The sequence below is a fragment of the Parus major genome, chromosome 4 (genome assembly GCF_001522545.3).
Source record: "Parus major isolate Abel chromosome 4, Parus_major1.1, whole genome shotgun sequence".
NCBI classification, from domain to species: domain Eukaryota; kingdom Metazoa; phylum Chordata; class Aves; order Passeriformes; family Paridae; genus Parus; species Parus major.
In genome coordinates this window covers 18,436,856-18,461,869 of record NC_031771.1, presented here as the reverse complement: position 1 = coordinate 18,461,869, position 25,014 = coordinate 18,436,856, and the positions used below count along the sequence as shown (strand labels likewise).

At 37.7% G+C, this 25,014-nt stretch overlaps 1 protein-coding gene across 1 annotated transcript in view; it reads right to left on the bottom strand.

The window, feature by feature from the left end:
• Nucleotides 1-25,014, bottom strand: part of BMPR1B (bone morphogenetic protein receptor type 1B) — a 232,891-nt gene that overhangs the window by 123,292 nt on the left and 84,585 nt on the right. Inside the window, exon 3 of the mRNA XM_015625680.3 lies at nucleotides 21,519-21,580. The gene's annotated coding sequence lies outside the window, so the exon portion shown is untranslated. The remainder of the gene's footprint in view (nucleotides 1-21,518; nucleotides 21,581-25,014) is intronic.

Below are 25,014 nucleotides of genomic sequence, written 5' to 3'. Positions count from 1 at the left end.
CTCTGCACAGCAGGAAAGTCTGTCAGCTGTGCAGACACTGATGAAGATGGCTTCAGTGTGCTTTTAGGAAATCCAAAGAATTTAAAGACATTGAGTTATTCTTACAATTTAAAGACACTGAATTAATCTTACAGGCACGCAAATGTTGTGATGGAATGGATGGATGTTGGTCTTCACTAATGAATAAGGAAAGCAGGGTTAAGACAACACTTAGGTCATTAATAACAGCTTGCAAAATCTTGGAAGACTGAAGTCAGAGGAGGAGGATGATTCTCAGCATATGAGATGGGATGTCTGCAGGTCTAGTCAAAAACCATTTTAGTGAACTGTGGGAAAAGATGCCAGTGCATACCTGAGCTTTTGTGGCCTGAGGTCAAGGAATAGTTTTTAGCACACTTTACAGCATGATAATTCATTACACTTAAGAAAAATTCCTTCCTCCTCTCTTAAAACTGATGAACTGCAGGCCAATGCCCTAGTGATTGTTTAGTATAATAATGTTTCTCATTTCCTCACTCAGCTGACACTCATTTGAGACACCAATCTTTGAAAACAAAGTTACTCAAAATATGCAGTACTCATTTTTAAAATCTAAAACTAATTTAGTTGTTTAATCAGAGAGTAAATCAAGAGTAAGCTTTCAACTGTATCACTCTGCTTTCCTATTCAGAAATGCCATAAGCAAAAGAAGACACAGCTATAGCACAAGGCAGCTAACACAAAGGAGACACACCTATAGATTACTTGTTCATACTGCCTTCTTGTGCAATTATTTCATATAAAAGGTCAGTAAACAACTTGAACCACATAGTCTAAGCACTAAGTGTGACATTTATTGTAGAGTCAAAAAAACCTGTTACTGGTACCTTTCCCATTTGATACTTCTCTGCATAACATCATCTTTGATTGTCTGGTAAAATTAGATCTGTTATCACAAAGAGCTAGTTTCACAGTAATGCAAAGGATGGTGAGTTCTTACAGTGAAAATAAATCGAGTGGCATTTCTTCTTCACTGAATAAATCTAGTCCATAATGCCAGTATTTATAGGATTACATGGCTGAGCAGTGAAGGCAAACTGATCCTGTTAATGATTTCAGTTTTATTTTTCATAGATGTCACTGTTTCCTAATGTTTCATGCAGGTTTAAAAGCTGTCCATATGAAGGAACACCTGGAAAAATGCTGAAAGTGCGGGAGAAAAGGCAGAAGGGGCAGGCTGAGTTGCTGCATACTTTCAGTGAGAGAGAAAATGTGAGAAGTCATTAATTAACAGAGATAGTTTCCAACACTCTAAATTTAGATGACACATTCCTCTAGGAATACATGTATTCCCTTTGCATGTATATATTCCTGAAGGAATGTATGCTAACAGAATAAAAGGAGCTGCTGCCATGGAAGGGCACTCTGGAGCAGGTCTTTGGTTTTTTGCACATCTTCCCTTAACCAGCAAAAGAAAGCAGACAATTGCCCTTGTAAGTGCTTAGATACACACATACACACGTGTGGAATCATCATCTAATACAAATCCATATAAGAAATTTGGTTAGAATATAGATAAAAGTCTATAAAGGCAAAATCCTTTCTAGAAATTCAGTGCAGCAAATGTTCAAAGTTTTAATTCCACCTGCCTTATAACTGTAATGAAAGTGTAATCTTTTGAAAGGTGTTCCCTTAAATTTTCCTCCTAAATTCAAAAATATGAGTTTAGCCATAACAAAAATATCACCAGTTACTTTCAAAGTTTAAAGCATTCTTAACAAGCACCTCAGATACTGATTAAACACAGAACAAAGAGAATGATTATCACTGAACAAAAAAGGCTTGCAAAAGTGTAGAGGAAATACTAAAATCAAAAAAGGTCCCTTTGTTTATGAAGACCCCAGGATTCTCCACATTCCTTCAAGTAAGAAAAGTTTTATAATTCCAGCAAAATAATTTGGGGGAAAATACACTACAGACAGTAAATTGCACATGGCTGCACACATTGTTCTGTTTCTGAAAAAAGAAAACCTAAGTCAAGTTTTGTGAAATCTGCTCTTCAGGTTCCTGTGATTCTGGGTTTTTAGTTTCTTCTCCCCTATAACCTAAGTGATTAGTCTGTTCTTGATTATATACTCTGATCTCTTCAGTTAACATGCCATCTCCTCCTTGTCAGGTTTGACAAGCACATTTTTAACAGCAGCACTGATTTCACTTTTATTTAGGTATGCAAGGCAGATAATCTCACAGTGTTGTCAGTGGTGACTGTGAAATTGTTTTAATCAAACATACCTGAAAAAAAATTAGTATTTCAAATGACAGAATGAATAAATTTTCAAAAACCACAAAACAACCAATTTTCTTTCTTTTCCTTCACAATGCCTATTTGAAACTTTGTACAATTGCCAAAAATCACAACGAAACTCTATCATATTTCATTAATCCTTGCATTATGAGCCATTCTAATACTCTTCACTCATCAAAGTGAATTCTATTCAACTTTAAAGAACTTATCTGTAGGCAACTCAAAATAAAACAAAATTTGTATTTTTCAAGTTGGCTGCAGTTTCGTGAATCCTGCACTGTAACAATTGTTAGCTTTTGCCCTGTCCTAGTTTTGGCAAGGACAGGGTTAATTTTTTCCAATAGCCAGGAGGGAAACATGGCTAAGGCTGGGATGTCACCTCACCTCACTGTCAGGGGCAGGAATAAGGGACTCTCACTTCCAGGGAGAAGGGTGCTCCCTCCATGGGGAAAAAGCTTGATGGTCCATTTCTGTTTTATTTTACATGTAAAATATTTCCTTGTTTCATAACTTTGTTATTAATATTGTTGCTGTTACTGCTCATTTTCATACCTCGTTGCTGTTTCCAGTGAATTGTTCTTACTTCAACCCATGATCTTTGTCTTTTGTGCTCCCAATTAGAGGAGAAGGAGCAGGGAGAGGCAGCATCGTTTCAGCGGGACTACTGAATTGGAGAATACTGCTTCTAAACCATGACATGCTCATGACGTTGATGGAAAACAGACCAATTTAATTTTTAATTTATGTTATTTTCTTAAATATACCCATCCACGATGCCTATCACATCTGAAGAATTACAACATGAAAAAGGCCACTCTCTCAATGACTACTGTTCTACTACATGCACAGGCCATGCTGTCATAAGGGCTTTACGTGTTTAAGAACAGTTTTCACCCAAGTACCAATAGAGGGTCCAACCTCACAGAACATTGAATCTGCCCAGAGTAATTAACAATACACAATACACTGCAGAACCAAATGCTATTTATTTGGTGAAAACAAATATGTAAGAACACTGCACTCCTTGCACCTTAATGAATGAATGCATGTAAAATATATAATGATGCATGAACTCACTCTTTATGAATGTGGCCAGAGGGAACTGCCTCCTAGCTTAGAAGAAGGGATGGGGTGGGAAAAGAAGACTGAATGTACAGTGGGCCCTTCTAGAGGTCCATTATTAACTCTCCACCATATTCCTCTTTACAGGCATGCTCTTGGTCTTTCAGCATGCCATTGCCTACCTTTGACTCTAAGGGTCTTTGTTTCCAAGCAATAAATATTTCGGACTCCAGGGAGCAGACAGGAAGATCATACATGACTCAAAAAAATCCTTTACTGTTGATAGATTATTGTAAGCACTTATTCATTATTAGCTGAAATGCTGCTGCCTGCACACTTAATAAATAGCCTATTTGTTCTTTCCAACTGAAGCAATACTGTAAGAGGACTTTTGAAGAGAAGACCATTAAAAACATAAAGACATCACACAGCAGGTAATTTGCAGAATGTGGTTTCAGTTTTCTCTTCGTTGCAACACAATCAACAAATGCTGCATCAAAATTTCTGCTGCTTCCATAAAGTTTTTGTGTAGGGACAGGTACTCATACCCCTTAAAAATGAAGTTTTCAAGAAACAAGGCATTGAGGTGAACTATAACCACACTTGTGTAGATTTATAACAACACAGCCTCATAATTTGTGTCTTCTTTGGGACAAAAAAGCAGCCTTGGCTCTCCTAGGGAATAAATGTTGTCCTGAAGCTCAAGACAACAAACAAGGTGAAGAGCCAACTTTGCTGCAAAACACCAGCAAGTTGTCAACATCAAAGGCATGCAACTGAGCATCTCCTCCCATTTTTGTTCTTAAAATTAGCCTAATCTCATTTAGAACAAGAAAATATTCACATTAAAAGTTCTTTTGCCTTAAGTCAGTCTATATAAATATTTTCAGCTATGCCCTCAATCACTGTTAATTAATCACTGCTTTTAAGACCACACTTAATAAACTATGTGCAACTGTCTCTTAATGAGTACAAGAAGGAATCACAATATAAATCACAATTTATATTGCTTAAAAGGATTCCACACAATTAGGAAGTGAATTAGAAACATATAGTACAGGAGGAAGAGATTAACTGGGAAGGATGAGACAAATATTCAAAATATATGATTGGAGAGGTAAATTTAGAAAAGCACCAACCATACTCAGCCGTTAATGATAGTTAATTTGCAAGCCTGACATATATCAGAGCTAATACTTAAGTGAGCCATTCCTATAATAAAAGCAGCTATACCACGTATACATAATCTTCTATTTCAGTATTAGAAAGTCCTGAAACAATAGGATATCCAAAAGTTTCTAAAATGCTTCTGAAAAAAAATCATGTGCAGAGCTTGTACAAGCACAGTAAAACAATACCTATAGGAATAATGAAGGGAAAACATCTCTTAACAGTGCCTGTTTCTTTATGGCATTGTATGGCAGCGTCACTGTAGCACAAGTGAGCACAAATGAACTGAACATTAACAACAGAGAGTTCACTTAGGTTCTGCAGTCCATCATGCCTTCACTTTATCACTTTGGCTAGAAAAACAAACAACAACAAACAGGAAACAAGTCAAGAAGCCGCATCCATTTCAGCCTGTGCAGCTATTTTTGAACGTCACCATTGGGCAGCTCACTGACTCAAAGGTGCTGGTGGATTGTTTTCATTTACTGTGAGAGTAAATTATGCCACTTATCTACAAGCACATCTCTCATAGGTGCCTCATTCGATTTCTGATGTTGGGCTTAGCTGAACAGCTGCATGCCTGCCCTCACAGCTGGATGCAAGCTGCTGGACAGCTACACTACTCATAGCAGAAGGAAAACAGAGGTAACGATATGCAGTGAATTGGACTTGCTTGAATCAGACTAAATATTTGGATTAGAGTCAAATTCTTTTTATAATACATATTGCAGGCATATGTCTGACAGTCAGAAGATGAGTTCATTGGAGGAGAAATATAAAAGAATAAGGATTACTCCAAATGCCTGGGAAAGGCAAACTAACTACCTAAGTGTTCCTCAGACAAATGCAATTGATTCCTTTCTTGCAGTCCTAATATAATTAATTTTCTAGTAGAGGTAGTAACTGCAGTCTGGCATGCCTCAAGTATTGTGGAAGCTTTGATTTGATCACCATGACTTGATGTTCTCATTTCCCCAGCTACACTTTGTTCATGCACCTTCCTTTTCTTCACGCAATGAATGCAGTAGCGTAAACATAATTGTAAGATGTTCTATTGTATCGGAGTTCCCTGATTTAAGATTGAGTGCTACTGGGACAGATGTTATCCAGCAAAAAACCCCACAGTGACTCTGCTGTTGATGACAGCTATAGAGCCACACAGAGTTTACACTAATCTAACAGCAACTTTGTCTATAACCGTGTGATAAATCATGTCAACAGCACCAAGACTTCATGGCAAGATTGATCCTTCCATGCTGTCAAGCTTCCTTCTTCTGAAAAGCCAAGATTCCAAATGCAGGGGGAGCACAGGGCACACTGGGTCCATCCTTGACAAGAAATCTGAATGAGGTCTGAGATGTGCAGTCCCACCTGAGAGTGTTTGACCCACTCTAGTTAGTTATCCATCCACTTACAGACATCACATGGAAATTAGAGATGAAGTACCACTTTGAAATAGGTTTCAAATCAACTTTATATTACACTACTCCTCTTTGTTTTACATTCTCAGAGAAGATGACTAACCAAAAGATGACTGTCATTTATATACAAGCAAGGTAAATCAGAACACTGCACAACATGAGAAAGCAACTGATGAAACATTCCAAAAGCTACATTGGCAACAACACAAACAATTCTAGTGACATCTCAATTGCACTTAAGTATTCGCATTATCTAGGAATGCACAGTGTGTTAATTAATGAAAGGCTACTCTTACTTTTTTTAAACTAAGTTTCCATGCTCTAATCATTGTGGTTCAAGTCTGAAAATCTCTTTATTGTGGAAAAGGATAATCATTTAGAGTATTTTCAGATCAGCCCAATAAATTGTTGGATCACTTCTGATGAGAAATAAGATATCTATCTTTAAGATAAAACTCCAAATTTTATTTATTTCGTATAACCACACAACAGTTGAGTTTTTAAGGCACCTTAGAGAGACTCGAATGCAGCCATCCTCAGGGTTTCTGAGGGCTTTGGTTTGATCTTGAACATTTACAGAGATGGAGACCCACACCCTCTCTGGGTGGGGTACTCAAACTTTGCCAGAGTTTGAGCACCCTCACAGGAAAAACCTCCCCCTCTCCCTCATGTTTAAACAGAATTTCCCATATTTCAGTTTGAGTCCATTGTCTCTCCTCCCATCACTGGAGCACCCTTGAAAAGAGCCTGACTACATCGTCTTTGTACCCTCCTTTCAGATATTTGTACATATCAGTGAGGTCCCCCTGAGCCTCCTCTTCTCCAAGGTGAATAATCCCAGCTCTCAATCCTTCCCATTGGACAGATGCTCCAGTCCCCTAAACATCCTCATGGTGCCTCCCCTGGCCTGGTTCCACTACGTCCATGTGTTTCATCTATGAGGGAGCCCAGCACTGGCCCAAGAGTTCCAGATGTGGCTCAGCAGTGCTGAACAGAAGTGTGGGATCCCCTCCTCAGCCTGCTGGCAGCACAGTGTCCAGTGCAGCCCAGGAAGCTGTTGGCTCTCCTTGCCACCAGGGCTCATTGATGGTTCACATTTATGTTGCTTCCTCAACCTATTTTCAGAATTACTGTTCTGTGAATGTTGCTTATTCTTCAGTGCTGATTATATGAATTTTTTTGATTTGAAAGTTACCTCATACCAGTGAAAATTCCTTTCATGAGTCAAATATTAACAGAATCATTCAGTTCGGCAATCCAAAGAAACTTTTAATCTTAAGCTTGATGGTTTTTTAAAAAAAGAAAAAAGCTATGGAAAAGGGCAGGTGGATTGACAACAACAGAAGCATCCAAAATACACTATATAAAGACATTGAAAATGCATCTGATCTAAATGATGTATTTGACAAACAGGCAGAAAGAAGAAATGTCTTAGGAAATGAATGGGAAAATTTTCACTGTGTAGCACAATTTTTTGGTTGACATGGACTATAATTTATTCAGTCATGTATAAGTATATCCACAATCATTCACAGTCTTGGCTCATTCTCCATCGCTCTTCCCAACATGTTTTTTGCACAGAGATAAAATGTACTGAACACAAATCCATGTGTTCTGTTAAATTATTAAAAACGAGACTTCAAAGTTAGAGAAGTTCAAGAAGGCTATCTCCTTTAAAATACAAATTTTTGTTTACAATTTCTCTGCATTATAGTGATATCACTCCCAAACCTTTACTAACTGGTTAGTAACTGAAAAGAATGCCAAAAAAAAAAGAGGAAAAGCTATTCTGAGTCCCATTTCATATAGCTGTAAAACAATGTTATAGCTATATAGCAAGGATGAACAACATGTGGCAAGAAAGCCAATTATGGCCCATGGGGTTAAACAATGAAGCCATCACACATCTCTCTCCCTCTGTAACTGATCAAAACCTGATCATATAACTGATTAAACTGATTACCTCTATGTTAACACAAGCAAGCAAATTTTGTCCAGCTACCTGGGAAGCCAGCAGCTTACAAAAGTTTGTGAAAGCCACAACTAGTAAATGTAAAGAGAATTCAGAACTTTGATATAGCAGTTATATATATATATCCTTACATATACATATACACACATATAAAAAATTCAAGGGGAATACTGCTTTGGCCCTCTGTGTATTTTTCACATGATTTCTAGCTTTATTGCAGAAACTTAAGTGTCTTTGTGCTTCCAAGCATCACAGGAGTTATGGGATGGAACCGGCCAGAGCAATTGAACATTACTAATGGATGGACTTACAGATGTTCATAGTGGTCACAAAATCCTGGTGGGAAACCAGTCTCAGAGGAATATTGCATTAAGATTTGACATAGCATCTGAGAAATGTTCAAGCTGTAGCAGTCAAAGGAAACTGGGCACTCAAAAGTGAGGGCCCATAAAGCAATTCATGGCATCATCTGTTGTGCCATATATCAGCTTCACAGAACCCCTGGCAAAAACCTGGGTGTCTCATCTCTCCTGCAGCAAGCACACATGGCTCAGCCAGATGTGCAGTTTGCAAATTTGGTCCAACTGGACAAGAGGGTGTCAGCACCAAAAAAAAATCAGCCAGAGGAAGAGAGGCGACATCTTTTAACAGAAAAAAAAATTGGAGGAATAAAAATAAGATCTTTCAAGAGTATGAAATATTTTGCCTTTTAATTCTAAGAATGAACACTTTACTTAGCAGTCACAAGTGTTTTAAAAGCAAAAAGACAGTTAACCAAGCTGACACTTGGCAGGTATTTTACCTGCTGCAAAACACAAGAAGAGAGAATGAAAAAGCCAGCATCTGGCTGGCTTTTTAACTTCTGGGTGACCATAATAAATTGGTAGCTTGTTTGCTGACTATAAACTTTCATCATTAAACTAAAATTAAAGCAGCTCGAAGATTAACTACAAATAAGCAAAATTCTGAATGAAAACATACTGGTAACGACCTATATTTTAACTGTTTTGTCTGGGAATGTTTTGGGTTTTTTTTTTTCTTAAGGAATAAATGCAGTACACAAAGAGTCATGTGTTTTTAAAGTAAGATAGCATTTCTTAAACTTATAATTAGAGTATTCTGCAAACAGAAACTGAGATAGAGGACAAAAATTTTAGTCATAATACCTTGTGATAGAAAGGTGTTTGGGGTTATTATGTCTCCTTGCAATGAAGGAAAGATATGGAGCCCAAAGGAAAAATGTCAGATACTTAACACAGCTGGAGCCAGAAGGTTTCGAATTTCCAGAAAACGTCACCGATTAGATGTGAACATGTGCCTAACTGAACTAATTAGACAAAAGCACTTCTATCTCCTCTAAAATAAACAAAGGGATGAGAGAAGAACAGAGATGAGGCAGCTCCTGGATTATCACCAGAAAAAGAAGAGAAAGATTTAGTCACCCTGATGGAAGAGAAGCAAACTGCCCAGAAGAAAAGGCTCTAAGATTCTGCAGAGGCAGCAGAAGAACTGGGAATTAATGTATTTACTAAGAGAAAAAGAGTAACACAAATCAACTTAGCCAGAATTAACATGGGAGAAGAGAGATTTAAAGCATTTAATTCCCAACCAAGAAAAGAAGCATGCATAAACAATGGGTCAGTTTTTCAAACCACAAGGTGAGCATGGCTGTGGGAAAAAGTGAAGCTCCTGTGTCTATAGTACAAAGTGATGTAAGGATACACAATGAAGAATCCTCAAGAAGCAGAGGAAAAAATTTAAAAGTTTTCTGGAGAAAAAAAAAAATCATTGAAGAGTTTGCAGAAGTCAAATATTAAAAAACAGGATTACTGTACATATGCAAATATTCACATTTTACAGCAACTAGAGGGAAGTCCTATCTACTAACTTACATGACAAGAATAAAGAAAGGAATCTTGCTAAAGTAGAGAAATGAAGCTAACTGCTAAAACCTAGAAATGAAACATTTGTCAAGAAGATACAAAAAAGGGCAAGAGATAAATGTTGCAAGACACTTCTTGGAAAAAGTTAAAATAATATAGCTGTGTTTACCTTTCATTTATCAAAGAGAACACATCCAGTGGATTTTATTTCCATCTTCTTTAGTTCCATGAAAACTCATTTGTACTTACAAAACAAGCAGATTCCATGTCAATCTCACTGGTTCCTTAATTTTTGATGCTGCTATTTTATCATCACAAAGCTATTCAACAGATTGTCTTCCAAGCTAGTTAAATCACCAAAAATATTAAATATTGTTTATTATTATTAGCCTAGATTTGGCAAAAGTCAACAAGACCACACTACAAGTTACATATATTAGAATTTATATCTCTGAATTGCTACCACACATGCCTCAAATTATGTCAGGGAGGCACCAGCTCCAGCATTCAGAGTCCCTGTACATGATACACTGCAGTGTAATTTACAGCAGACCTTGCACATTAAGCTTTCATGGTGGTAGCTGTGTGTTTCATTACTTTTTAAAGACAGATTTGGATGACACTGATTTGTCCCACATACACAGAGTTTACACATAACTGCCTGTGTTAGCATCTCTCTGCTGATTCAGGTCATGTTTTCTGTTTTACTCCTTGACTTGGCCAAAGGTGCCATTCATTTGCTTATATCAGACTTTCACGTCATATTTTGGCACATCACCGTATATATCAGTATTTCAGCACCTAAGCAATACTTCATGCTATAATTACATTGGTTTGCTTCTCCGCCCTTGTGCACCAACAAACTGTGCTTTAATCAAGGATTGAAAACAACCTATCCACCCACTCAGCTAGCCAAATGCCAAAGTGTCTCCAGATTTTTTAGCTTTCTTTTGGGTGTAAAATGATCTTCCAAACACGAACAGGCAGTAAACATCATAGCTGGCTTCTCATGTTTGCAAGCAAGTAAATAATTTTTTGGATACCTCTTCAGTTGCATAGATGTGTGCCAAGCTTCAGCATCTCACAGCTGTTCTTAAGAACCATGTAAGATGCATGGAGAGCACCAAGAAACAGCTGCCTGCAAGGATGAAGCAGCAATGAAAACACTGATGAATTCAAAGCAGAAGGATGTCTTCCTCCTTTTTCCTACAGAACACTAAGGTTTAGGCTCTTTTTGGGCCAATTTGTCGCATCCTACCACAATGCTGATACCAAGGATAATCTCACCCTGGCTTTCATTGAAGTCCCATGGCAGCACAGCCAGAAAAATCCTAGTACTTGCTGGTGGGAAGGAAGAAATTCAGCACACAAAACTTGAGGACTTGGAAAAATCAGTCTGTTGGAGGGACAGAGGTGAAAGTTGTTGAGGCTTAGAAGTTACTTAGTGATCTGCAAGAGGAAGTGGACCTGTTCACACTGAGACCAAACAATCTTCTGGAGGCAGAAGAGACACAACACATGGCATGAAGGCAGTATCTGACAAAACACTTTTCCCTCACACCTATCCTCACTCATTTTTGGTCTACATGTAGATTTAACACAGAGGCATCTCTTTTTTTCATGCTAAAATCCAAGCCCTCATCATTCACTGCCTTCAAACACAACAGGAAGAATTCCAGCCCCACTATTTTTCACTCTGGCACTTAGGCACAGGCTACATTTTTCAAGCCCTGGCTTCGTCCTCGCTCTCTGGTCCAGTTCCTTGAGACGACACGACAGCTCACTCACACCTCATTCTGCAACGTGCAGAGAGAACTATTTGTTCTTTTGCTGCAGGGGCGTAAAAGCCAAACTGTTTTGGGACTCCAGGGCAGCCCAAGGCTCACCCTGCAGCTACAGCCTTCAGCAACAGCTGGCATTGGTACAATATTTTATTGGCACAATAAAAGCAGAGAAGATGACTAAGACAACCAAACAAATTGATGGTCTTGCTACTGAATTTTGGTGCTTTAATAATATTCTTTGCTGGAGAAGAGATGAATCCTTCCAAGATGGGTAAAGGCACTACAGTTACCACGCATGGTTCAGTGCAGAGACATGAGACTGCTCTGCACATGTTCCTGCCCACCACACCGAGGAGACACTGAGCAAAACACAGCTAAGAGAATGTCAGCTAAAAAATCAGCCCAAGTAAGCAGGTTTTATATGAGGCATCTTGGGAGTGGAGGAGTGGAAAGGCAACAGCTCCACTGTTTTCACAGTGTCCCTGTGGAAGGACTCAGGAGTACCTTGAGCCTGATAATCTTCATGTCCAAGGGCACCCACACAGCCTCCTGGCATTGCAACCCCATTCCCCTCAGCACATGTAGGACCCTCAGTGAGCCTGCAAGCAGCATTTGTCCTTGTATATTGTACAAGAAAGCTGAGTACTCCTTACAGATTCCCTGCTCTCACCCCGCAGCAGAGAGGGGTTTTCTTTGACCACTATTTGACAACCCACTGAATCTAGTCCCCAGAATCATTCAATAAGCTGTTTTCCTTCAATCTGCGCTAATAAAACTATACAACACTATAAACATTTTCCACTGTGGACTCCAAGATGTTTGGTGCTCTAGCTGAAACACTGCTCCTTTTGTTTTTACATTACAGCAGATCCTTTTAGACACACTTCCCGTCAAGCCACCGAGTATTTTTGTCTTCTATTTTCTGCAAGGAGAGCCCTAGAGCCCTTTTGAAATCTAAGCCAGAGACTTATGACCAGCTATTGGGTGAGTATTATCACTACAGATCTAAGCATATTACAAAATCAGACTCATCAGAAAAGCAGAGCAATGGCCAGGGAACAATTTTCCCTTCTGTAACTGCTCCAATACACAGGCAGACCACACCGGGAAGAACAGCATTAACAGGAGCTACAGCACCCACATCTCTCAAGTGGGGTGAAAGAAAAAGACTCAATACAAAAACAGAATTTCCTTTCCATCAAAAATTTAAGCTAAAGCTAAGGAAAGGAATAAACTAACTATTCTGATAAGCTTTGTCAGTCAGTGTCTATTAATTTTATTAATTGAACATATTCTCCCTTTCTGCCCCACATTTGAGAAGTGCAGGGCAGGTAAAGGAGGAGTAAGAGTATGACATATGAAATCCAGCAAAGCACCATGCCCATGGTGCTGCAGGCTTTTCTGTTAAACAGCTGAGAGAAATGCTCATATTTTGGTTAAGCAAAGTTTACAGGGAGAGGTAATATCTTTTATTAGACCAAGTGATACAGCTGGAAAAAAACAGACAAGCTTCTGGGCATAGAAAACCTTTCCTGCACTGTCCTGAAGGAGGATTTGTTTGTCTGAAGCATCTGTTTTTTCCAACTATATTGGTTCATCTAATAAAAGATATTACCTCTCTGTGCAAACCCTGCCCCCCTCACCAGTCTTTGAATATCCTGGCTGTAACAGCAATACTATTACAATTACTTTAGTACTGATGGTTTGCAGTACAGACTTCTGCATTTGGTCTAACAGGCATCAACTCATTTCACAGAGAAAAGGATACCATTTCTAAAGGTGATAGCTTATTACAGATAACAGCCATTGCCAGCATGAGCCAGGGTAAAGCTGATGATGATGATGATGAAGGCCAAAAAAAATCCCACCCCAAAAATAATTCAAAGTCCTGTTATTACCGATCATCTTGGGAAGTGACACTTTCACATGTGTACTACACCCTAAAGGGTTTATCATGAGGATACACATTTACATAGCAGAGGGAAAAACACAGAAACAAGCAAAGCCTTTCAAGCACTGTGGGCTTCAAGGAAGGTCTTTGTGTCTCACATACTTTGATATTCTGAGTACTTCTGGTGGAAGAGATGAAGCAGCTGTCTGACCTGCTGCATGGGCAGGCACTGCTGCTAGGAGATGCACAAATACCTGAAAGATCATGTTCAGCTTATTAAGACACACTTTTTGTTCCATTGTCTGCCAGTGAGTTTAGCACAAATCTAATTGAAAAGCGTTCGTACTGCAAAGGAGAAAAAATTATTTATTTATTCATATAGTATAAAACAGGCCATATTTAACTACTCTTCACTGCTCCCTGCTCTCTCACAGGTGAGAAGGTTCACTGTAAGAAGGGTGTCAATAAGAAAGCCACAGTTTAATAATTTTTCAGTGAATTACATTTTGTGGGTATATGCTATTACCACGACAGATTATGAGTTTTATTTCAGACGTTTATGAAGCAAAATGCAAAACGCTTTCCATGACATGTCTGAAGAATGGTAGGAATTTTTACTACAGATTTGTTTGCATTCAAATTACAAATGAATGATGCATCTTACTGTTTGACTCAGTGGTGTAACGATAGATTAGCCACATTAATTTCAGTGGAATTTCTCCACAGTTTTGCTTTTCTACACAAATCAGAATGGATGTGATAATTATTATAAAATTACTTGATAATTTATATATTGTATTCCATATGTACCAATGACTGCAAAATCGTTTTTCACCAGGAATGTTTTATTTTTACTGGACAGATGATGCTTTGCATTTTTTTATATAAAAATAACACCTATAAAATATATTTATTTTGTAAGCAGAATTTTTATAAGGTGATCTGGCAAATATTTATCTCTGACATATATTTAAAACTTATTAATGCATATTTATGCAAATATCAATTACTCTGTTGAACCTACTTTTGAGGGTAGGAAGTGGAAAAACGATTTTTTAAAGAAGTTTATTTATAGAAATTTACTAATAAAACAATCCACAGCCTGATTGCACACCTGAAATAAGCCAGACTGACCAGAAATGCAGTATCAGAGGACTATCATTTTGAAAATGAGAGAAGGGGAAGGAAGAAGTTAATTTCTGCACGCTTCAAAAAAGAAAAATCAGTAAGCTAAAATCAGTAGGACAAAGTCCCTACAGCTGTCCCCATACTGTGGAATTTTAGGGTAATGAGAAAGACTTTTTCCTCAAAGCAGAAGTGATATGTTAAGAACAACAGTCTCAAAATATTTCATACATAACATGCCATTTCTTCACTTTGCCTTATAATTACCTGCAAAAACTAAGTGAAAATGAGACACAAATTTTGTTTCACTGAATATCAGACTTTTACACTCATTTTAATGTAAACAAGAAGGAGATGACCAAAAAATGACCTTCAGAAATTGTCTAACATTGGAATAAAATTGTGCTTTTGTTAGCCATGCCACCCTGGTGTGAACTGACCTTCAAAAGGGCTTGTGTGGTCTGAAGCTGTCTTCCCATCCAGGGTGTGAGCCATAGATATCAACCACTGGTTGCTCAGTACCATGGTGCATCAAATATTCAAGGAATGACCTCAGATTTTTTTTCTGTAGGCATCACACATTGTATACTCAGTGCTGGTTTAGACCTTCTGTGGTCATGAAACAGAAGGTAATTTTCATGTGTTCTCACATCTGGGTGAATGATAGTTTGTATTAATATTATTTATATATCATGTGCTTTCAAGACAGCTTTAGGACATTAGAGGAGAACAGGTCAAGCAGTCTCTCATGAAGTCCTTAACATATGAAGAAGTGCTTGTATCTGATAATTGTCAAAAGGTATTAGTTATTTTGTTCATGAAATTATTTTTCTACATGCTCTGCAGAGCAGGCACCATTTGATGAACACCACAGACAGGAGCAATGCAGCCATTCCTCATCTAACTTCTCATTGCAAGGTTAGTATTGATTTTCTTTGAGCACTTTTCAATCAGCTCACAGCCACACACCTGGTCCATGGACCATCTCCCTCCTTCATGAAGAAGAGCAGCACTCAGCAGCTGCTTTTTTTCCCCCCACACACAAGAGAAAATGCACAGGTGACTAATTTGAAAATGGATGAAGAAGGAACTCCAAAAGACACAGGACTGAGATAACAGCATTAATGGATGATGAGTTGTCTCATGGCCATATTACACTCTAAGACTTGTCTGGTCTCTAAGTCAGCCACACAGTGTTGTGTGTTTCTATTCAGAGCCACAGAAAGGATAGGTTTTCTTTATACCTGCTGCTTTTGTTGTATCAAATGCAGACACTGAGGCATGAAACACACCAGACATCATAGCTGGTTTGCACAAGTTGTCTAACAGATACTAAAACTCTAGCCAAGGTTTTTCAGACAGCATGGAATAAAGATCCACGTCCCTCTTTGACACCTTTCAGCTATTTACAGTATTTACAAGATAGAAAATTACATGTAACAATGTAATTACATGTAACAATGAGACTGATGAATTCCTAGGCTCTATTAAGTAGCCTCTAAGCCATCTTTGAATGCCAAGATGTGCAGAGAAACAAGGAAGAAGTCTGCTTGACCTGAACTGGAAAGAACTTTTAAAACCTCTGTGCACAGTCTGCATAAGAGTATTAGGAAAAAAAAAAAAAATACAGTAAAATTCTTCATGCAAATTGCCATCTGGGCCAGGAAGCTGAGCACAATACTGTTTTCATCATCTTTAATGATGCACAGTTTAGTTCAGGAGGAGGGGGGAAGGAAATGGGACCAACCTTTGACCAGTATGACAGCAACATAAGTAATCCCTTATTGCATTATGAAATGATTCATACATGGGGACCTGTTACATTACTGGCCTGTTAACAGTATTGCAGCTCCTTACTTGGACTTTTTTTCATTTTGTTTTACATCAGACAAGCCTATTGCTGTCATTTGTAAAGAACAGAATAGCTGCTACAGTTTTAATATCAAACACAGGAAAAAAATACCCAGCAGCTGTTCATATTTTCTAGGAAGTCTGTTATAATAATGATGTCATGGAAAAAGGCTGGAATCTATTAAAATGGATCAGACAGGCAAGCCATTCAAAGCCTTCAAACAATATGCATATACAAGCTGCACTATGTACCTTACATTAAAATAAAAACACACAAATAGTGGAGTTCCTTAAAAATGTTATTGAGATTAGGCAATTAAAGTAATTTCATAGATTTACTTCAATAAATTCAGTTTACTACTAGAACTACCCAATAAAGCAAAATACAAAAGCTACAACAGCTCACTGTCAAGTAAGCTCACTTTCACCTATAAAAGCATTTAAAACTATTTTTAAATCACTGGCTCAAGCTACATAGGAACAAAGAAGCTCTCCTAGCAAAAGAGCAGCAGTGAATAATTTGCAAACTAATAATTCAATTTACCTTGTGTTTTTCCAGAGTCCACCAAGTCAACTATGTATGACACCAAATTTTGAAAATTCGGGGTTACACTAATGAGTTGACATGTAAAGGGCATATATTACAGACAAAGCATTATAAATCTGAGATCAAGTTAAAAATCTATTCTTAAATTTCTTCCTTTTCAAACCATCAAATAGAATTTGTACCTTCTAACTATAAAATACCAGGTACAAAAACCCAAAATCAATGAAAATACATCAAAACTCAAAAAAACAATGAAACTACAAATTGGTTTAAAGTGGTAATTCCATTCATATAATTAATACCTCAATTCAGGTCATCTGAAGAGATCTGTTTGATGACAGCCCTGGTCAGTTTTGCATAAGTGAGCTGGACCACTCTCAGTATATTCCATATCCAGCTACATTCAACATTACAATTACAGGTATCTATTAAAAAATAAATAAATAAATTCAAAACCTACTATCAGAACTCCAATAGAAATCCTAACTGCAAAGCAGAATTTAAACCCCAGAAAACAATGACCCAAACTTTATAGACACTTCCACACTGAGGCCATTAAACACCTCCTCCTGAAAATGGATATGTATGAACATATTTGAGTTCACACAAGTCTGGCTGCAAAATCTGATCCCCACTATCCTACTCACATTTCCAGTCCCAGTAAAAGGAGGAGGTTATGCATGCATTAAAAGCAATAGGTTAGGCACGCAAGTGGCTCTGTGCACTTCTCTAAAGACTCAAAAGATTTAAGCCAGGGTACAATAAAATGATCTGAATGCCTTATCTTAGGCACCTCACAGTGTTCATAAATTTTTACTTTAAGCTGTTATTGCATAAAATAAAACAGTGTTAACATCTCAGATGAACATTCAGGGCAGCTTATAAACTATTCAGTGATTAATGTCCTTGTCTCATGTTTTCAATTTTCATTGCTAGTAGAGGTCATATGTTATGATGTCAGCTTGAATCTAGATTTCCATTTTGAGCAAATTTAATTTAAATTATGATCCTAAGGCATATGGTAAAAATCACTTTTAAGTTCCATACTGAGTAAATTTATTCACTCTGCTAATAGGACAGATTTCACATTCCGGTGCCACTTACTCATCAAACAAACACAGTTTGGGTGGATGGTCCCAGACGGTAAAGATGCCATAGGTTGAACGTGCAGGAGCAGAACTCACCTATACCGAGATTATACTTGCCAACCTTGAGTGCAGGGGTTTGCAAGATATTTGGTCAATAATGGGAAATTAGTAAAATCCCCAGAGCATGACGTAAATTGAATCTGCCAAAAGGATTCAGGAGGAAGAACAGAAGTCTTAAAAGAGATCTGAGCTGGAAGAAGACTCAGGGTACATCTTCCTTAGGAGTTAGTGGGATGGAGATGTTTCTTGGGGCCTCTCACTAGTAGCCCACTCACCCCTTTATTCTGCCATGCTCATCAGACTGGAGAATTCCTCACCAAATTGCAAACAGAAGTTTTATGAGATAGCTGAGATCAGAAGACAGTAGGTTGCCAGTGAAAAGACTACTCTCCTCTACCAATCCCACCCTTGTCCTCCTCCTATTTCCCTTGGACTATTGCTGCTTTTTTCATTACCATGTCTGTGACACCAGCTTTCACAACTAAACCACTTGAGAGCTACCTCTGTCTTCTTTCCCCCCCGGTCCCTGCTCCCCAAAAGAAATAGTTTTCAGGTGGTTGTGCTCCCTAAGACAACTCACTAACCCTGTTACCCAAGTAACAGTCAGCTCAATAATTTGATTGGTTTCAAGCCCATGATATAGAGCAACAATTTTCTGTATATTGCCACGCCCTTCTCACAGGTGCAGTGGTGCCATGTGACACGTGAACAAAAAATTGTTTCAGATGAAGTTACTAGGTTTGATGTTATAGCTTTTTTTTTTTGCTTTTCATAGAAGAAATATTCATGGAATAACAATAACTAAAGTCCTTCTCAAAGTAAAACCAAGCTCAAATGGGTTTTTCAGATATGCAAGGCATGAAGCACCAGAATTATTATTGCTTTCTTCTATCATTTATTATTATTTTTTTTCCCGGTAATAAATAGTAGTGAAGGTATACAAATTAAATATTTCTGTACATCCTTCGAATTACAATGATTTCTTATATTGGTAAAGCAGTGGCAGAAACAACCAGTAAAACCCACTGGAACTGCTTCAACCATCACATAAGGAAGAGCATTCAGAATTTACGCAGTCATTAAAATTTCAAAGCTCATTTTGAATTGGTCAAGTGTTGAAAAATTACTGCTGAAAGAGTGGACAATCTTCTGTAGCATTTTACAAACAGATGCCTATAATGCAGCATATGCCAGCTCAAATGTTTTGCATTACACAGGTGTAACTCTAAAAGCGAGGACTAGTACGGGAATTACATGGAGAAAGCATGTACCTGCTCAAGAGGGTTTTTTTTTGGTGTTTAATTTACTAAGGCAATTTTTTTTGCCCCAAAAACGATTGAACTGACTAGGAACATCATATAAGGTGTCCAAGGTATTGCCTTCCTCCCAGGAGGCATTTTAAGCACAGTCATCCAACACCCTTCAAAAGGTCTTTAGTGTGAAGCAATAAAGTCATTTACATTTATGCAGATGTACAACCAAAAGCCATGGATATATACATCCACACAATTACACTGGTTCTATTATTATCTTTGTATTCATTTCAGATTCAGGCAGATAAACAATTAACTAGGATACTGTAGAAGCAGGAATAGCATTCGCTCTTATACACATCTAGATTATTCATTTCAGATTCAGGCAGATAAACAATTAACTAGGATACTGTAGAAGCAGGAATAGCATTCGCTATCGTGTAGTTAAATATGGTAAATAAATTACTAACCTTAAAATGTTTCAAAAAAAAAAGTATTTAAAAAGTTCTTTGTTAAAGGAAATATTCAGCTTAAAAAATGCTTGAACAGCTAATAATGAAAATATTAATTTTCTGCAAGAATGGGAATACAAAGATTTAGGACAGAACACAGAAAATCAATAGCATTTTAACAGTCTTAAGAGTTCTTATATACCACATTCCTATATAAATAAAGATTAACATAGAAAATATTATACTTAATTCATTTGTTTAGTTTATAAGGTTTGGAAGATAACATAGCTTTTTATTTTTTTAATACCTCCATGCAACTTACTGGCATTTCAAGGTTAGCACATCCATTTTTATAGGAAAAGGCTACAACTTTATTTTAAACTTAACAGACATTCATTCTTTTTCCTTTCAAAATCTAGGTATAAGTAACAAAGCACCAGAGTCTTATAAATTTTCTAACACCAAATGCAAATTAAGTCATGAAATTGCTCTAGGAAAAGTTCCAAGAATGTAAACCCAGAGGAGCTTCAACACAATTTCTCAGCTTCAGGCTCTTTATGATACTGAGGCAAGGTAACAGAATATGGTGCAGTCAGGAAGCACTACCTGTGTATGGAAAAATGTTTGATTCTCCAATTTCAACAACTTCCTGTATTGTGTTTATAAGCGCTAGGATGAAATAGATGCATACAAAAAGGAAGAAACTGGAAGGATGGCAAGGGCTGTGTAGATTAAACAGCTCACAAAGTTTTCAGTGGCCTGGAAAAGTGGCTTGACAGTTCATAACTTAAAGGACTTCATAGGTTCTGTAAACATCTATCAAATTTCTGTGTTTCTGTATCCTTTACTTGGGTCCAGTGAACTGTTTACCTGCATTGTCTCAGTCTGCATTAGAAGTAAGAACCACACAACTCCTCCTCATTTTGTGTAAGGGAAAATTGCTCACATTTTGTTTTTATGTCAGCTCTGACTATAAGGCTTTACAACACCATCTCCAGCAAAGTGGGAGTTTTCCCATTATGAACAGAGCAATTATTTAATCTTTCAACAATCCTCCTGAAAAGACTCAAATCCCTTTTTTTTTCCTTAAGCACTAGGCAGGAGTTTTAGCAGACTGTTTAAACAAAGAGCTGATGACTTTTTGCTCCGCCGATCTACCTCTTGTTTACCCCAGGGGAGACATCAGTCAAAGAATGACAACTTAACTTACCAGGCATGCTATTATTTAGCAATAACCCCAAGGGGACTAGGGACATTTCCTGAACACGAAGTTTAGGTCTCCCAATGGGTATCTGAAAATGTGAGACAGACAATGACAAGCAGCCTGCACCAGAGTCATGCTACCAACACCTGATGTCTGTGTGCCCATTACCTCCAGCCACTTGCACAACTGGCTCCCTTCAGTTCTTCTGTCAGAAGACAATTTTTTACAAATCCCCTTCTTGACAGACATCCTAGGTACTAAGCATTCAAAATAATAGCACCATTCAAACTTGAGAAAGACATCTGTCTTTCTCAAATATCCTGCTTGTATCACTGCGACCATCTCAAGTGACTTTTCTTCAGCTTTTAAAGGGTAGTTCATGAAGAGTGAACACTTCTGCATTTACTTTGTGATGGTGCTTATTAGCAACAACTTCTTAATAAAAAGAAAATTAGTTAACTCAGTTCTTACCTGTAGAGCTCTTAATTTTCAATAATTATTCTTCTCTCACAGTGTAAGTAAGATGATATAATCTACAATAGAGCAGAAAAATATCAATTACGTATGATATTTTACATTTAACATTAGTGTTAGAGTTCTGTCACTCTTGAGCAAAATGACAAATAAAATGGTGTGGCACATATCCTATGTGGCACATATGAAGCAGCAATTGCACAATGTTGCATATATTTACTAATAAAAAATTGCCTTTTTCCTTTTCCAGTACTCCTGCTCAGACATTGAGGTGTAAGAGTTTTATCTACCTCCATGCATTACTCATAACACTCATGCCGTGGTTAGATAGATTAAATAATTAAGGTCCTGCTGACACAGTATTTCTTGTCACTAAACACCCCCATCAATTGAATTAGGAGCTTTAGGAAGAGGTGTGTGACCGGGCTGAGAAGCACTCAACTCCCATCAACTTCTAATGAGCTCTTTAGTAAAAACATGCAAAAACCCCCATACTCCCTAAAAGTATGGATCTGATTACATCCCAGTGAAGCCTAATTATAAATTAACACCCTGAACTGCAGCTAAACAAAATACTGAGCCTGAGTTTCTACTGGCCAAAAAAAGCTCCTGGTCCAAAAAGCAGCAGCCACACTGCAGAAACATTTCAGTCAAGACAGCCCACATTTGTATGTGCCATCTCCCACTGAGGGCAGAAGCTATGGGCTCTAACCTTTCATGCAAGTTGCTGAAAATGCAATAGGTATCACAGCCAGCTACATCTACTGTTCTTTGATCTGCATCTAGTGCCACACTTGTGCCAAGTTTCTCATTTATTGTTCACTAAGGGCTCTTTGCTGACTTGATTTTACAGAGAGACTGACCAAGAAGCTTTGTTGTTAGAAACAGTCTATGTGAACATCTGCAGAACTCAAATAACTTCTTTCCTGGTTTGGGGTTTTGTCTTGTTGTTGTTTTGTTTTTCTCCTTCAGCTAACCTACCTAGGTTCAGCATAAGCTGTCTCTGTTCTAGGAGAATTTGCTGGCATAACCATCACAAAAAATTTATGTCTAGCCTGCCTAAACAGCACAGCCCTGAGCCAAAAGCCAGCAGAAGAGAACAGCAGCAACACTATTTCACTGCTCAAATATCTGAAGGCCACAGTATTGAGCCTTTGTTCTCTGTGCTGGTTCTCCAAGCTGGACAGGCAACCACAAGCCTCAAATTACACTTCATTGATCCGGGGAAACTGAGGTGGTGTTCAGTTTCAGTTCTGCAACCTGCACGTTGACCTGCCTGTTTGTTGGCCTAAACAATGAGATTTCAGGAAATGAGGTGTTTGCACTTTGTCCAAGTCTCATTTTCGGGGAGGGGTATCTCTGCCTCAGAGGCCTAGGTTGGTATGGGAGGGAAGCATAACATCTGGACCCAGGCTTTTGCAAGGCATTCCTCCACTGAGAGAGTTTCTGCTTCAAATTCAATATGACCAAAATCAAACACAAACCTAGAAATGGGAGGTGTTCTCAATTTGCTCAAATTCTTTTAGCATAATGTTTTTGCTACCTCTGGTAAAAGTGGAGGATGTATTTAGAAAGATGACAAGGAGATTACAATAGTTTGTTCAGGAGTATTTTACAAATATGTATTCCCACATTTGGAAGATTTCATACAGTCCATCAATACAAAACCAAATCCTAAGCATTTCCAATATAAAATGTAGAGTTTATAGGGAAATTTGAAAAATCCACATAACACAACATTAATAAGATCCACAGTAATGGAGTGCCAGCAGTTAAATGTAGAAATAACCTATATAATAAAATAAAAAAAAATAAATTCTTCAGTTTCTCTATAAAATAACTAAAATTCTCCATGCATACTTTCTATTAAACTAAGTAACAGATTAAAGTTTTTCAAATGTGCAATGCAAGAATTTGAGACACAAGCAAAGACCTTTGTTTCTTTCTATCGTGCCATGAAAACAATTCCAAAAGGATGCTTATAAATGATCTAACTTAACCCCCACCCACTGCCCAAATCACCCCATACAATAGGAATAAATGACACACAAGACATTTTTGAGAAACAATGTTCGCTTCTCTCCTGAAAGTAAGAAACACTATCTCATTGTGTTCATGTATAGGAAATAGAAGCTTGGAGTTTCAGTTATTTGCTTGCTACCATCAAAGAATTATAATCTAGTGTCTAACTCAATCTGTTGCAATACTTCTGTATTGGCTTATCTTCCTTTCAAAGTCTGCATAACTGTAAAGTACTATTGGACTGAAGCCTTGCCTTATGCCTCCAAGAAACATTTTATTATTTATTCTGGCTAATTGATTTGTCTGATTCCTTGTCCACATTCAGAAGGCACCTTCTGCTTGGAAAGAAAATCTAGTACTTCTGGACTTCAGGTTGAGGATACCCACCAGAGCCAAGCAAAGACTCTTGTTTTTTAAACAGCCTAACACACTTTTTTTCGTGTGGTTTTGTTTGTTTTAACGAAGACCTGGTTAGCTTTTCTCTTGATTTTACTTTAATTTACATAAAAAGATTTATGAAATTCATGTCCGTAACCCGGCAGCAACCTCTTGGCAATTTTAAACTATTTTTATTCAATAACATCTGAAAAAATTCCCGTGTGGCACAAGTGCTTCATTGCACTAAACCAGGATCCTGAAAAGCGCAAAAAGGACATGTCATCACATTAGTTCATTTATTGTCTATCACAAACAGAGAGGAGAACTCTCCACAATAAAAAAGCACTGTTGGGAGCTCAGCTCAGAAATTTTTCTTGCTCAGAGAGTACCTGAGGTACCCTGCAGTAATTTATTGCAGGGATCCAGCTGTATGTCCCACTAGTAATAGATGGACTATACATTGTAAGTTACCTTTCCTATTCTTAGCTACCCTACAGCCTTTTATTGTACAATAATGTCTTGGTTTAGTTTTTCCTTCTACTTCACAGCACAAGAAAGAGAGACGGTAGAAAACAGAACAAACAGAAACCCAGCTGAGACAGTTCCTTCAAAACTAGCAACACGAAATATTAAGTTACACCTTCTTATCTAGAATATGTAAATGTTTCAGATTCTGATCTCAGGCTGACTTCCACCGAGGGGAGCACTGTGGCTGCCTGGGGAGTGGCTGCTGTCCATCTGCTCTACACTGATACAAGACTGCAATCAGATCTGGGTCATCTCACCTTGGAGTTTGCCACACACATAAATTAAGGGATCACAAGCAAAAGTGGTTGTGCTAACGGCAATATAATTTACGGGCAGAAATATTTTTAGCCTTTTCCCTTCCACCCACTAATGTGAAAACAGTGATTTATCTACATAAATGAAAGAGGAATTTCTTTATATTTGCTCTTTCCAGGGGAACACCCATGCAGTATGTTTACCCACATGTCTATGGAAAATAGAAGAAGTAAACCCATAGTATATAAAATATACTATACAAAATACCAGAGAACTTCAATAGCTAAAAAGCTATTAAAATGCGGAAAAT